This window comes from Acromyrmex echinatior, chromosome 12 (genome assembly GCF_024713525.1).
Source record: "Acromyrmex echinatior isolate Ae372 chromosome 12, ASM2471352v2, whole genome shotgun sequence".
NCBI classification, from domain to species: Eukaryota; Metazoa; Arthropoda; class Insecta; order Hymenoptera; family Formicidae; genus Acromyrmex; species Acromyrmex echinatior.
Window position 1 is genome coordinate 12,571,540 of NC_141863.1, and position 13,915 is coordinate 12,585,454.

Genomic DNA, 13,915 nt, shown 5'->3' on the forward strand with positions numbered 1-13,915 from the left:
TTGAAATTTTTTAAATGTAAAATTCATGTATATATTGAATGTTTATGTCACGAGGAATCCACGAGGCCAGTCTGGCCTTCTAAAGGTTAAAAAATCTTAAGTATGATCGAATTTGTTACTATCTATACATATAATACATATTCTATTTACGAAATTTTTATATTTTGTGTTTCTGTATATAATAAATATTTGTTTTGCAAAATTGCGTTTTTTTTAAGCAGTGAAAATCTAAAATCAATGTTCTCGAAGATACTAATCATAATGATCTATACAGATATTCTAGGGTAATCTGAAGAAATAATACTTTATGTACTTCGTATAAGGTAAATCTTAGTAAAGTAAAGGAAAAATCTTGAGTAATCTCAGAAAATATAACGTAATTTTAAATACTCTAACGATAAGATAATCTTGGATAATATGAGATAGTGTTCGACTAATTTGGAATAATTTGAAGTATTATTAGGTAAGCTTAATCCGAGGTAATTTAAAGATAATTCGTATCAAGGGTAATTTTTAATACTTCTTCTACTTTTTAGTACTTTTGCGATACTGACATAAGTCGATCGCGCTTCTCTTATAAATATAGGATTCTATCAAATGTATAAGACACTTTTAAGATTATAAGTCAATTTTTCTGCTAAGCCCGGATCTACAATAGGTTTTTAAGCCTTAAGCCATAAGAAATGAACAAATCATAATTAATTATTCATAGTTAATTATTTGAATAATTGGAGATTGAATATTTCAATTCTTATGGCAATTCTTACAGCTTAAGGCTTAAAACACCTATTGTAGATCCAGACTAAGATCCTTACTAAGATTTAAGACATAAGTCATAAAACATTGACTTATAGCCATTCTACAATAAGCCATTAGTAATAAATCATAAGTCAGAAGCTAAACATTGATCAATCACAATCGAATATAAGAAGAATAATTGACTATGATTGATCAATTTCTAGCTTTTGACTTCCGTTTTATTACTAATGGTTTATTGTAGAGTGCTAAGATTATAAATCAGCCTTTCTGTTGAGCCTTTTTGTCCTACCTTAGCAGAAAGCTGACTTATAATCTTATTAGACAATGTCTTATGTCTTAAAGGCATAGTAACACACAAGAACTATTTTATGACTTATGTCTTAAAGGCACTTCGTATTTATACACCTTTAAGACATAAGTCATAAGTTTTTGTATTGGGAATACAAATTAGTTCGGTCCGTTTTCCAAAAGATGGCTCCGGCTATTCATTGCTCCAGCATTGGGAATGGTTCATAGTGACAGCTGATTTTGGCGTTTTCAGAGAGGTTAGACATCTGCTAATAATATTCAGTTTATATCGCTTTGAGTTTCATACAAAAACCTTGATTTTTACTGTGTTTGAAATGTCGAATTTTGTGTTAACCAAGCAGCATTTGCGGGAGGTTCTAATTTTCTGCTTTAATTGGAAGAAAAGTGCAGCTGAAGCCCATCGAATGTCGAAGTTTATGATGACACTGCTCCAACTAATAAATCATGTATAAAATGGTTTCGACATTTCAAGGATGGAGATTTTTAGCATTGAAGACAAGCCTCACTCTGGACAGCCAAAAAAATTCGAAGATAAAGAATTAGAGACATTACTCGAAGAAGATCAGAGTCAAACGCAAGAGGATCTTGCAGAATCATTGGGAGTAACTCAACAAGCCGTTTCTGCACGATTGAGAGCCATGGGAATAATTAAAAAACAAGGAAATTGGATGCCTTATGAACTGAAACCGAGAAACGTTGAAAGGCGATTTTTCACTTGCGAACAGCTGATACAAAGACAAGATTTTTTGCATCGGATTGTGACTGGAGATGAGAAGTGGATATTCTACGACAATCCCAAGAAGAAAAAATACTACACTAAACCCGGTCAATCGTTGCCATCAACCTTAACATCAACACCAAAGCCGAACATCCATGGTTCGAAGATCATACTCTGTATCTGATGGGACCAAAAGGATGTTGTTTACTATGAGCTGCTGAAACCTGGCGATTCCATTACGGGCGATCGGTATCGGCTACAATTGATTCGTTTGAGCCATACATTGCGAAAAAAACGCTCGGTCTCATGTCACAAAAGTCGTAAAAAAATATTTAGAAACGCTCAAATGAGATGTTTTACCGCACCCGCCATATTCTCCGGACATTACTCCTTCTGATTACTGATTGTTCCGAAGGATGCAGCACGATTTGGCAAGTCACCGGTTCACTTCTCCAAAATTGGATCGCCTCCAAAGACGAGTCATTTTTTCGAGATGGAATTCGAAAATTGCCTGAGAGATGGGAAAAAGTAGTAGCCAGCGATGGACAATAATCTTTAATTAATCTGTTTATTCATTTTGTTTTGAAATAAATGCATTTTTGAACACAAAAAAACGGACCGAACTAATTTGTACTCCCAATACGTTAGAGCTATGGCAGAGAATGCGATGTAACGAGACGTAACGAGACATAGCGACGTAGGGTAAGATTTTAGAGCATGTACTAATGGAACAAGCATCGTCTATGTTTTACATAATGAACTGGCGAGTAAGTAAGCCGAGCCGGTAAGTAAGACAAAAAAGGAGATATTTAGTAATGATCTCTCTCTTTTCCTTAATTTGTTATTGTCTCGTCAGGTCCCATCCCTGTTCAGTGACAGTAGGAAAATACGATTCCTGCTGATCCCTGTCTGACATCATAAAGTATTACAAAATGTCAGCCTTTTGTTTGATTCCCACGTGTAAAGCGACAGACGATAATAAATTATATTGGGACATATCATTTCACAGGTAAATTAACGAAAAGTATAAAACAAATATTTACTCTAATTTGTTAATAACAAAATCCCTATTCGTTACGAACACTCCTGACAATGACAGAAAAAACACCACAATCAAATATTCCCCTTTCTGTCTTACTTGCTTGCATTACTATTCAGCATAGTTTGCTCGTTCCATTAGTGTATGCTCTAAGAGTAAGACACACAGACAAAAATGTGAAAGTCGCAGTTGTGACTAGTCGGGAAAGTGTTTTGGTCTCTGATTTTTGACAATTTTTTTGGAAAAAGTAATGAAATACAAGGGCAAGTCAATAAGTTTTTAGAAAAACGTAGTAAAACATTTTTTTTGATCGATTCATTTTTATTTTTCAACATAGTCTCCTTTCAGCTCGATACACTTGATCCAACGAAATTCTCCAACTTTTTCAAGCCGTCCGAATAATATGATTTGTCCAACCCTTTAAAATAAGCTACTATTTCGGCGATGAGCTGCTCTCTGGTGGTGAATTTCTTTCCTCTAAACCATTTCTTCAGGAAACAGGAAATAGTCGCAAGGGGCTAAATCTGGCGAATATGCTGGATGGGGAAGCATTTCGTAGCGGAATTCGTTGAATTTGGCTATTGGGCACGTGTGAACCCGTTGTCTTGATGGAAGAACACTTCTTCGCCTAATGGGGACGTTTTTTCTTTAAAATGTTATTGAAACGATCCAATAAGGTTGCATAATCGCCATTAATCATTTGCTTCGATGGAAGGTAATCGATATGAATTATACCGCGTGCATCTCAAAAAACTGTGGCCGTCACCTTTCCGGCCGATTTTACGGTCTTCGCCTTCTTCGGAGCTGATTTATTCGGTGTCCATTGTTTTGACTGTTCCTTCGTCTCGGATGTGAAGTAATAGTTCCATTTCATTCATCGTAATAAATCGACGCAGAAATTCATCTGGATTACATTAAAACATTGTTTTGAAATCGTCACACGGTCGCGCTTATGGTCCACAGTGAGCAAACGCGGCATTCATCTTGCCGATAGCTTTTTCGTATCTAATTGTTCGTGCAAAATTATAATCACTGTGCTATGTGATATGCCTGTGGCTTCAACAAGCTCGCACACTTTCACTCGTCGATCAGTCAAAACAATATCGTGAACCTTATCGATTTCTGACGTAGCCTCAATTGGATGTCCCGAACGAGGTGCATCACATGTGGATGTACGACCACGTTTAAATTCATTCACCCAATTATATACAGTCGCAACGCTGGTACAGATGTGCTATGAACATTATCCAATTCGGCTTTGATTTCTTTCGGTCTTCTTCTTTAAACCTTTCATATGTAGATGTTTGATCACTGCACGAAACTCGTGCAGTGATTTTTTTCTATTTTGCAAAAAATACAAAGGTTGTTCGCTTTAATCGTCTGAATATATGAATCATTATTATTACATTGAACATCTTGTGCAGGCTCACATTGGCAAATTTCCTTAAGTTTTTATTAGTTTTTATTATTACGGAAACTTGTTACTTTTTTTATTTGGTAACTTGTTACTTTTAAAAAATAACTTTTCACTTCTTGATAAATACGAGATGCCTTATACACGTCTTGCGGTGTAACATTTTAAATTATATATGAAAATTGAAATTATGTGATGTCTGCTGCGTCACTGCCGAGTAGAGAGCGGATAGATAAGCGGTACGGCACGACGCGTGGGTGTGATGGGGTTGGAAGAGTGGTGAATTGTTTATTAGAGGGAGAGGTACGATTAGAGTGGTGGCAAGTCTCAGGCCGAGCGGCAACCCGTGAGACTGCAAGTGCCGGTGTATGCTACAGGATTCTTAAAGATTATTTAATTGAGTAAAATTACTGAGAATTAATATTAATCATTTGAACCCTTTAATATTGAGATTTGATATCTTTGAGAATCAAGATGATGTCTTAACACAATTAGTTATTCTATTTTATCAGAATGTAGTGTTCGACTCGACTTTTAGCGTTCGTATTTCTGAGATAGGAAACATTCAATTGATTCAAGTAAATTACGTTCTTTGGACAAGAAAATTTATAATTGATCCGAATAATTCAAGCCCTTTCATCATTTCGTATATTTCAGTAGGGAAAGGACAGAGGAGCGGATTGAGAGAAAAAAATAAATAGAACGCTAAATATTTCTACACTTTTATTCACTACATATTTTGCTGGTACGTGGGTTACCGTCCAATTATTGACGGGGATATTAGACACGACTTGAGGGGGTCGTCGCGAGATTTTGAGGGCCTTCGGGACTTGACAAGAAACGGCCGTAGAGGCGCGTGGCTCGGCGGCAAGGACCGGAGAAGTTGGCCTTCGTGATGCTGTTTGGCGTTTAATTCCTTGCAGATCGCGGTTCTTCAGTAGTGATCTTAGAATCGTGAAGGGGCAAGAGATGCTCCAACGGAGGGAGCCGTGAGTTGCTGGGCCATGGCGTGATTCCGGAGGGATCCCGAGGAAAACGGAGGAGTCAAACTTCTCAGAAGCTATCAATCTTTTGTATAGCTTCGTTACCTGCATCCGCCTACCTGCGCGGTTACCTCTCTTTGTCATTCTATGGAAAAGCAAAATTTATTTACCGACACCGTTTGCAATTATTTTAATTACTCTTTAAATCTTATAGAGTGAAATTTTATTTGAAGAGACTGAAAATTTAACCTGTCTTGAAAAAAGAGTGAAAATATGATCACTCTTGTTCAGGAGTGGCAGTTTTCCCTCTTTTTAGAGTAATATTTACTCTTTTGAAATGAGATTCACTCCAAAAGAGTAAATCTCACTTTAAAAAGAGTGAAAATCTACCACTCTTGAAGAATAGCCATATTGTCACTCTTTTTTCAAAACTGGCTAAATTTTCAGTCTCTTCGAGTGAGATTTCATTTCGCGAGACTTAGAGAGTAGAAATCAATGTAAGTTAACTGGATAATGTGTGAAAGGAAGAATTGAGCAGCTTCTAAATACAAGCGCGTCAGCCCTTGAGAAGGGAAGAACTGAGCAGCTCTTACGAGCGCAGCCCTGGAGAAGAACGCGGTCATCCCCTTTAAGGTAGGAGAAAAAGCAGAGCGAAAGAGAACAGACGTGCATACTTTTTCAAAATTCTTATATTGTTTGTGATATTATAAGCTCTTTCTTGTTTCTGGCTCGACGTGTCCCGCTCCGTATATATAATAGATTAGGACTGAATCAATATAATCGATCTGCTCGATTTTTGTCGCTCATATATAGGCGCAAGTTGGTGGTACTCGCAAGTCGGGAGGAAAGGGGGGTTCGATTTTCTTCGAAGAAGAATTCGCAATACGTTGTCAAATTTGGATATTGAATTTCCCATAGAAATATCAGTCGTACCAAGCTGAAATTTGGCACGGAAGCAACTAATTTTATGCAAATTCGAAAAATTGAATCGATTTCTTGTTATTTTATAAAGTTTCAAGGTTATTAACTAGTTTATTTCTCTTGTTTTGGCCCGTTCTTTTTCAAGATCTTAACTGGTCGGCGCACGTCAGGCGCTTCGCGCGAAACACGATTAATTCGCATTTGCTTATCTCAGGCTTGTATAAAGTAATTATAATGATAAAAACAAAAACAATGAACTGAATAGAAACGTAAAAAATATGATACAGAACTACAAAATAATAAACGTTCTTAGCCTGTACAACTGAAATATCGTAAATATAGGAATTCGAGCGATGAGCGACACGCGCGTGGGCCGTGATTGGTGCGCGACAATCGACGCTTATTTCGAGTGATTACAAGGATTGAAATCAAATACCTGTAAATTCTTGCTGATTTTTATATAGAATAACAAATAAAGACCTTGGCTCATAGGAACAATTTCCTCATCTCCGGACGGAATTATCCCTTCCGGGAATTTCGTTGTTCGATATCGACACGCGGCACGCGCCTCGCGAGTAATTCGATTGTGTTAGCCAACGCACGCGTAATAGAGAGCAATACGACTTATTCGAATAAGTTTTCACATGGAATATTCACGTAAATGCTTGAACTACTAAAATATTTTATAGATGTAAACCAAGTAATCAAAGAAAATATAGCGAGAGGAAAAAAAGAAAATTCTGTTTATACAGATGACAGGACACCGATGTGAATCTGGCGCCCAACTTTATTAAAAATAAAAATTAATACCGCATAGCGCGTTTATTTTTTGTTTGTATCGATCATTATTTCGTTTGTACCTCAAACAGTTAAATATTATAAAAAGTGAAAAATAAAAAATGTCCAAGCGCAACTTCAAGATTTTCTGATTTCATTTATGCCATTCGAAAAAGAATCGTTTGTATCTGTTTGTATCTCTTTTATTTTTGTTTATATCTCAAAGGGCTCGGAGATACAGCACTTTTCAATTTTTGCGCAATCGCCACATTGGAAAATTAGCCTTTTTAGGCTGTGGTCAAAGTCTTGCTACAAATGCTTTGAAGCATTTATAGCATCACATTGACCATATCCTTTAAAGATATTGAGATGCGACCAGCGGAATTCGAAAGAGAATCGTTACGATTTGTACCCATTTGTACCTTTTATTTTCATTTGTACCTCAAAGAGCTCGGCGATACAGCGCTTTTCAATTTTTGCGCAACTATCACATTGGGAAATTAGCTATTTTAAAAGATATCAAAATGCGACAAAACGGCATTCGAAACAGAATTGTTTTTACCTCTTTTATTTTCGTTTGTACCTCAAAGGGCTTGGAGATACAACGTTCTAAAGTTTCGGAAATGCACCAAGAGATTAGGTCGGCCTATTTCCGAGTCCTGTGAGGTAAAAACGAAAATAAAAGAGGTACAAACGGGTATAAACAATTCTCTTTCGAATACCGTTGGTCTCATATCTTTTAAAATGACCGACTTCTTCTCTTAGCGCATTTCCGAAATTTTGAAAAACACTGTTTTCTGAATCGTTTGATGTACAAATGAAAAATAAAAAAGGTACAAAGGGGTACAAACGATTCCCTTTCGAATGCCATTGGTCTTGTTTTGATAGCTTTTAGAATGGCTGACTTCCTCTCTTGGCACATTTCCGAAATTTTGAAAAACGCTGTATCTCTGAATATTTCCTTTGAAGTACAAACGAAGTACAAACACGCTACGGTATTAATTTTTATTTTTGACAAAGCGCCAGGTTCACATTGGTTTTTTTTGGCAGGACGTAATACTACCTTTAAGAAATTAGTCGTAAGACAGTTCTTGTGTTACTAAAGACATAAGACTTAAGTCATAAGATACTGTTTTAAGATTATAAGTTAAGGTCCTATGTACGTGTATATATACGTGATTATATGTCATTGTGCACGCACAAACAGAGAGAGAGAATATTACACATCTATTTTCTGTTCTTTTCTACCTAATCTTCATGTCAAAGTAGAGAACATGCTCGGTCTATTCTTACTACGTTTAGATAATACTTAAAATTTTTACCTTTCTCAATTTTGATGAAATTAGGCTCGACGCGTTCTTGAATGAAATGAACGAATTTGGCAAAAAAAGTGTTGTTTTGCCCTGTGGATCGAGAGTAATATATTAACATATTAAAGCCCATAACAATTGAAGAGCTGGCTCTTTAATGCTTAAATAATTCAATGTGAATTATACATATATACTACACTGCTCAAAAAAATTGTGGCATACAGAAATTGTAAAAAATTGGGAAAAAAATTGGTCAACTTTGATTAACAATAATTTTGCGAAAAACTTGTAGGATAACATTTTTTTTTAAATTAAAGCTTGAAATCTCTACTTTAAAACGTTGCCAGATTTTAAGTTTGATGCATCCCTATCACTGTAACTCTGAAAATATGAAGATGTGTGTTTGTCATATTGTTTAAAAATTAAAAAGTTTCACTGAATATATAATTAAAATACACTTTGTAAAATTTTTTGGGGGAGTGCTATTTGCAATGGCGTAAAGTTCAAACTTTCTCTTTTAATTTAAAAAAAAGAATTGCTACGATTTTTTTTGCAAAGTTACAGCACTTTAAAATTATTCTTGAATTTCTTACATATATTACCGACATTATCTGCATTACTGGATATGTACCACGACGAGGATAGATTTTGCACATTGTTTCTGCGTGTAAATTTCAGTAACGCGTGTTGCTTCCGCGTTGCTCGATTACTGCTTGCAGTCGATTCCTCATATTAATGCAGGCCCTACTTTCTTCCTACAGAATATCATTCTAGATTTGTATTAGAGCTTGTGATAAGTCTCTGAGATTTACAGATTGTCTTGCCAAATCTCTTAATCTATGACCCATTACAATATCTAATACAAATCTGGAATGACATTCCGCAGGAAGAAATTAGAACCTGCATTAATATGAGGAATCGACTAGCAGTCGAGCGGAGGCAACATGCGTTACTGAAATTTACACGCAAAAACATGATGTGCAAAATCTACACACACGCAGAAATACGATGTACAAAATCCATTCAGCAATCTCATCGTGGAGCATATCCAGTAATGCAGAACCCCTATTAACTTGGATCACCCATCAGTGCAAAGTTGGGACAGTAAAACATTTAGTCAAAAATTTTGCTAATTTGTTGCTCCAGAGGATTTTGTTGCTTCAACTGTTTAACAGCAAAAAATGGGAGGGGGGGGGGGATTCAGGTTAATAGCAAGCTGACCTCCCTGTCCCTATAAAAAATATATGTAAAGCTGCGATATAAAAAAAAATACATCAGATTTTGTTGCTTTTTTGTTGCTCCAAGATAGTGCAAAAACATATCGAAAAAATTATATTATTAAACAAATATCTATAAGTAATTAGAATTGCACCGTTATGTGTCTCAGCGTTACGACAAAAAGTACATATACAAAATTTGTTGCTCGCATGTATTTGGTACCAAAATGTTCCTTGTAACATGTATTATCAAAATATACCCATTTCCAATTTTGTTGTTAATTCTGACACATAAAAAATAATTAGTTTATCCTGATCAGGGCTCGCGCTGAGTTCTAAGTTATCTTAAACATTGTTTAAAGAATTTGTTACTCGCACAATTTGTATTTGGAGTGTATTCCGATATGCACTGTCAATGCTGAAACTATACAGTATACATTACGTGCGCTATAGATTTTCAGTACTGACAGTGAATATCGGAAAAAATATATACTCTTGGTAGATATATTTCGATAGAATATGTTACAAAGAACATCTGATATCAAAAACATGCAGCAACAAATTCTTCGAGCAACAAATTCTTTAAATAATGTTTAAGGGAATTTTGAGTTCGGCGCAAGCGCTGATCCCGATAAATTAATTGTTTTTCATGTGTCAGAGTTAGCGACAAAATCGGAAATGGATATATTTTGATAATATGTTACAAGGAACATTTTGATACTAAAAACATGCGAGCAACAAATTTTGTACGTGTAACTTTTAGTCACGACATTGGAAATGTGCAACGATGCAGTTTTAATTATTTATAGATATCTGTTTAACAATGTAATGTCATTACCTCTCTCAGTGTTGATTCGTCATAGTGAATATACATTTTAGTTTATGATTAATTGACACATTTTCCATATTTGCGATTTATCAGAATGTATATATTATGGCTTAATTTTTTATATACGTCTGCTGGCCCCTCCACTTAACCAAATTTTAACGAAAAAATTATGAAATAATGCGCTATTTATGCGCTATTCATATCCACAAACAAAAAATTTTGTGGGGACTGAGTAGGCAGTCAGTCAGCCCCCCCCCCCCACCCGTTAAAAACAATCAATTTGAAAAATCAAATACACAAGATTTATGCGCTATTTATGTGCTATTACTTTAAAGTATTTTCGATTTTTGCGCTGCAACCCTTAAGGCACTTCCCTCTTGGAGCGAACAGTCATATTTATCCCTAAATCGTTTAAAATTGCAAAATTAAATATTTTAAATATTTTGTAATTATTATATACTGAAAATAGCCTAATGTAAGGCTGAAACGTTTATGTATTGAATTATGTGAAATTAGATTATAATGTTGTGTAATCAAATATAATTGTTAACGATTTCTGAAGTTTGTGATTTATGTTTTTATCTTTTCGTTTTTAAATTTCGACCACGTAATGACATTTATTGTTTAATAAAAATAATTCCATACTGAAAATTACATATTGAAAATTAGAACTTAATGTATGGCTATATAGTTTGCGAAACAAAATGCTTCACAGACATTGTAATAACTTTCATAAACTTATAATAGAACAAACATAAGGTGCATGAATAATTAAGGAATCATTTTTTTTTTATATGAAATTTACTAGACGCACACATGCAGTATTTTTTTTATTATTATAAGAAGTAATGAAAATAAGGCGTAATGTATGACTATATGTTTTGCAAAATGAAATGCTTAATAGAAATTGTAGTATTTTCATCAAGAAGAAAGCGCATAGATAATATTTAAGGAGAAATTTTTTTTTTATAAAACACTCAGAAGTTACGCATTTATTTTTTTTTATTCTTTTATTATAAAACGCACAGAAGCTAAATAAAATTATTTAGTGAGAATTAAACTTAATTTTAGTGTAATGTATATTTTTTTACGCGCAATAATGTTTTTAATATAATTATATTATATAAAACTATAAGAATATTTGAATTAAAGTAGTATATGTATTTAAAATAAAATATTTGCATGCTTTATATTTAATTCTATCTGACGATAATATTACGTGTGGCCTAATCTCTTCCAGACAGTTTGCTATTTCACGCTTTTTATTTAAATCGTTATATTTATACCATCGTGTTAACGCGAAGGCAATATAATACCCATTATTTCGATCTCCATATTGCGAATAATGAAAGATACCTGTTAAAATATATTTAATATTACCTAAAGTGATAGTTTTTGTGATTGCTATTTAGTGTATGCTTCAGATCTATACGTCGGTTACTGTAACGATAATCTGTAAAAATAGATGAATCAATTATTATATGATTTCCATAAATATTCCAATATGTTTTTGAAGTACCACATGTAGGATACATTGAATTTTTCACGTTTGTAACATCATTGATAGCACGTTGCATACAGTGCAAACTTTCCTGCAAAAAAATATCGACATTGACATTCAATGTTATTGTTCGACGTGATTCTTTAACGCCACAAGCACAAGTTATTGTACTTGTAGTTGTACAACTAGGCTCATTTTGAAAAAGATAATCTGCTAAGTGTGCAGCATTATATAAATTAGCATTAAGTCGCTTAATGCTTCGTATATAAAACTTAATCAAATTACGAAAAAGTGATAGGTTTTGCAAAATCGAAGCTCGTTCATAATATAATAATATTTTGAAAATATTTTATCATCCTTTGGAAGGGATTTTGCCAATCAAAATATATCATCTGATGATTGAATTAAATTTCTGTATGCTGCATGTATTGCGATTCCACTTGCAACAAGTTGCAAAAGAGAATCGAATGCGCACGTTTCTTGTATAGTCATCATTGATTATCCTTTTTTTATTGGTTTACATTTATTGCCATTCATGATAAGAGAGGCAAATTGAAAGGTTTTATATTTTTTAAATAATCCCATTCGAGGCATATCTAAATAAGACGGCTTAGCTCTTTTTTTAAATAGGAGTTTCTTGTTCGATGGTTGAACCTACCAAGCCATGTCAATTTTCAGAAACATTCCACAGGCAATCGATTTTATTAGTATCCCCTGTATCATTTGAATTTTCTTTGACAGAAGAATGTATCATTCGAATCGCATTCGATTATATTTTTGCTAGTATTATTCACGGCAGCATGAGAAACATTTTGGATATTATGAATAGTAGTTGCAGAAGAATTTATAGACATGGATATCTCATGATTTTCATTGGTCATAGACTTTTTATAAACTTTATATTTTACTTTTTTATAGAAATGTCTGAATTTGTGAGATTGTCTGAGGTATCGACTTTTATTGCGTTATCTTCATAAGGTGACATATTTTGTATAAGATCATTCCGTCACGATGGTATATTGTTGGTCTCAGTAATGTCATTTTCATTAGAAGCCAGCGTTATTTTAGTATTTAAGAAAAGTAAGTTTAAGTGCTGGATGACGAATTTATCTCTCATAGGAAGTTGATCTTTAAAGCAACGATTTTTTAAATCTTTGCTTCGGCGGAAGAAGATGCAACGATTTCATCAGATCTTTTAAAGAATGGATGCATTATACCCGTTCATATAGGTAAATAGTAAATGTTTTTTAATTTGTTCGGTAAAATCGGGATTGTAACAAGCGTTGATAATGTTACCATCTTTCGAATCTTACACAATTTTTTTGAACGAATTCAGAACAGAAATGCTCCATTTTACCCAATCGGTGTTATTGTCTGCTTCATATTTGGAAAAATCGTCAGAAAAAGTTTCACTCTCTGAATTTTCATTGTTATTTTCAATAGAGTCTAATATGTCTTTGTAATTTTTGCTATCTTTAATTATATTATTTAAATACTGCATGTGTATTTCGGACATTAACATATTACCGTTCGTTGTGCAACCAATACTCTTACTTAACGCTACACTCAATAACCCATTCCAAAATATTTTAATTCTTTGAAAGAATCCATGAGATAAACTTGACTAATACAACGAATATAAAATGCTCGTATTAAGATCTTATATTTCCCTTTTAAACATTTTCATTTGGACACCATAGAAGTAAGATGATAAATATCCAATCTGTAACAAAATGGAATCATATCAATATTTCCCAAAACGATTGCAGCAAAACATTTATTTAAGTAATCGTGAAAATTAATACATTTCGCGGAAACGACAATTAAAATAGCCCATCCAAAATCACTCACGATGTGAAATAGATACATCTGCAGGAGTAATATTCCGTAAAAAGAAAGCAATCATTAATGCCCTATGATCGGTTGAGATCATCTGAAATACAGGTGTATTGCCATCCTTACTAACAAGGACGTATTGGTACAAAAATATTGGTTTTTGCGACGATTCGCGCTTTATTATATCACCCGTGGCATCAATTGTTAAAAAAGCTTCATCACTCTTTTACATCTTTTTTCATACAACATTTTTTGCTCGGGAGTCCAATATGCAGTAAAATAATAATAAACCGATACTAATA

General features: G+C 34.0%; 2 protein-coding genes across 4 annotated transcripts in view; one reads left to right on the plus strand and one right to left on the minus strand.

Annotated features, from left to right (window-relative positions):
- Positions 1 to 13,915, plus strand: part of LOC105143424 (SPRY domain-containing protein 7) — a 33,714-nt gene that overhangs the window by 1,636 nt on the left and 18,163 nt on the right. The gene's annotated exons all lie outside the window — the stretch shown is intronic.
- Positions 4,950 to 13,915, minus strand: part of Hs6st (heparan sulfate 6-O-sulfotransferase) — a 162,419-nt gene continuing 153,453 nt past the window's right edge. For 2 of the 3 annotated variants that reach the window (XR_015546931.1, XR_845732.2), the window contains one exon: positions 4,950 to 5,367. The gene's annotated coding sequence lies outside the window, so the exon portion shown is untranslated. Of the gene's footprint in view, positions 5,368 to 8,242; positions 8,324 to 13,915 lie in introns of all 3 variants that reach the window. The other variant, XR_845733.2, reaches the window with a different exon arrangement.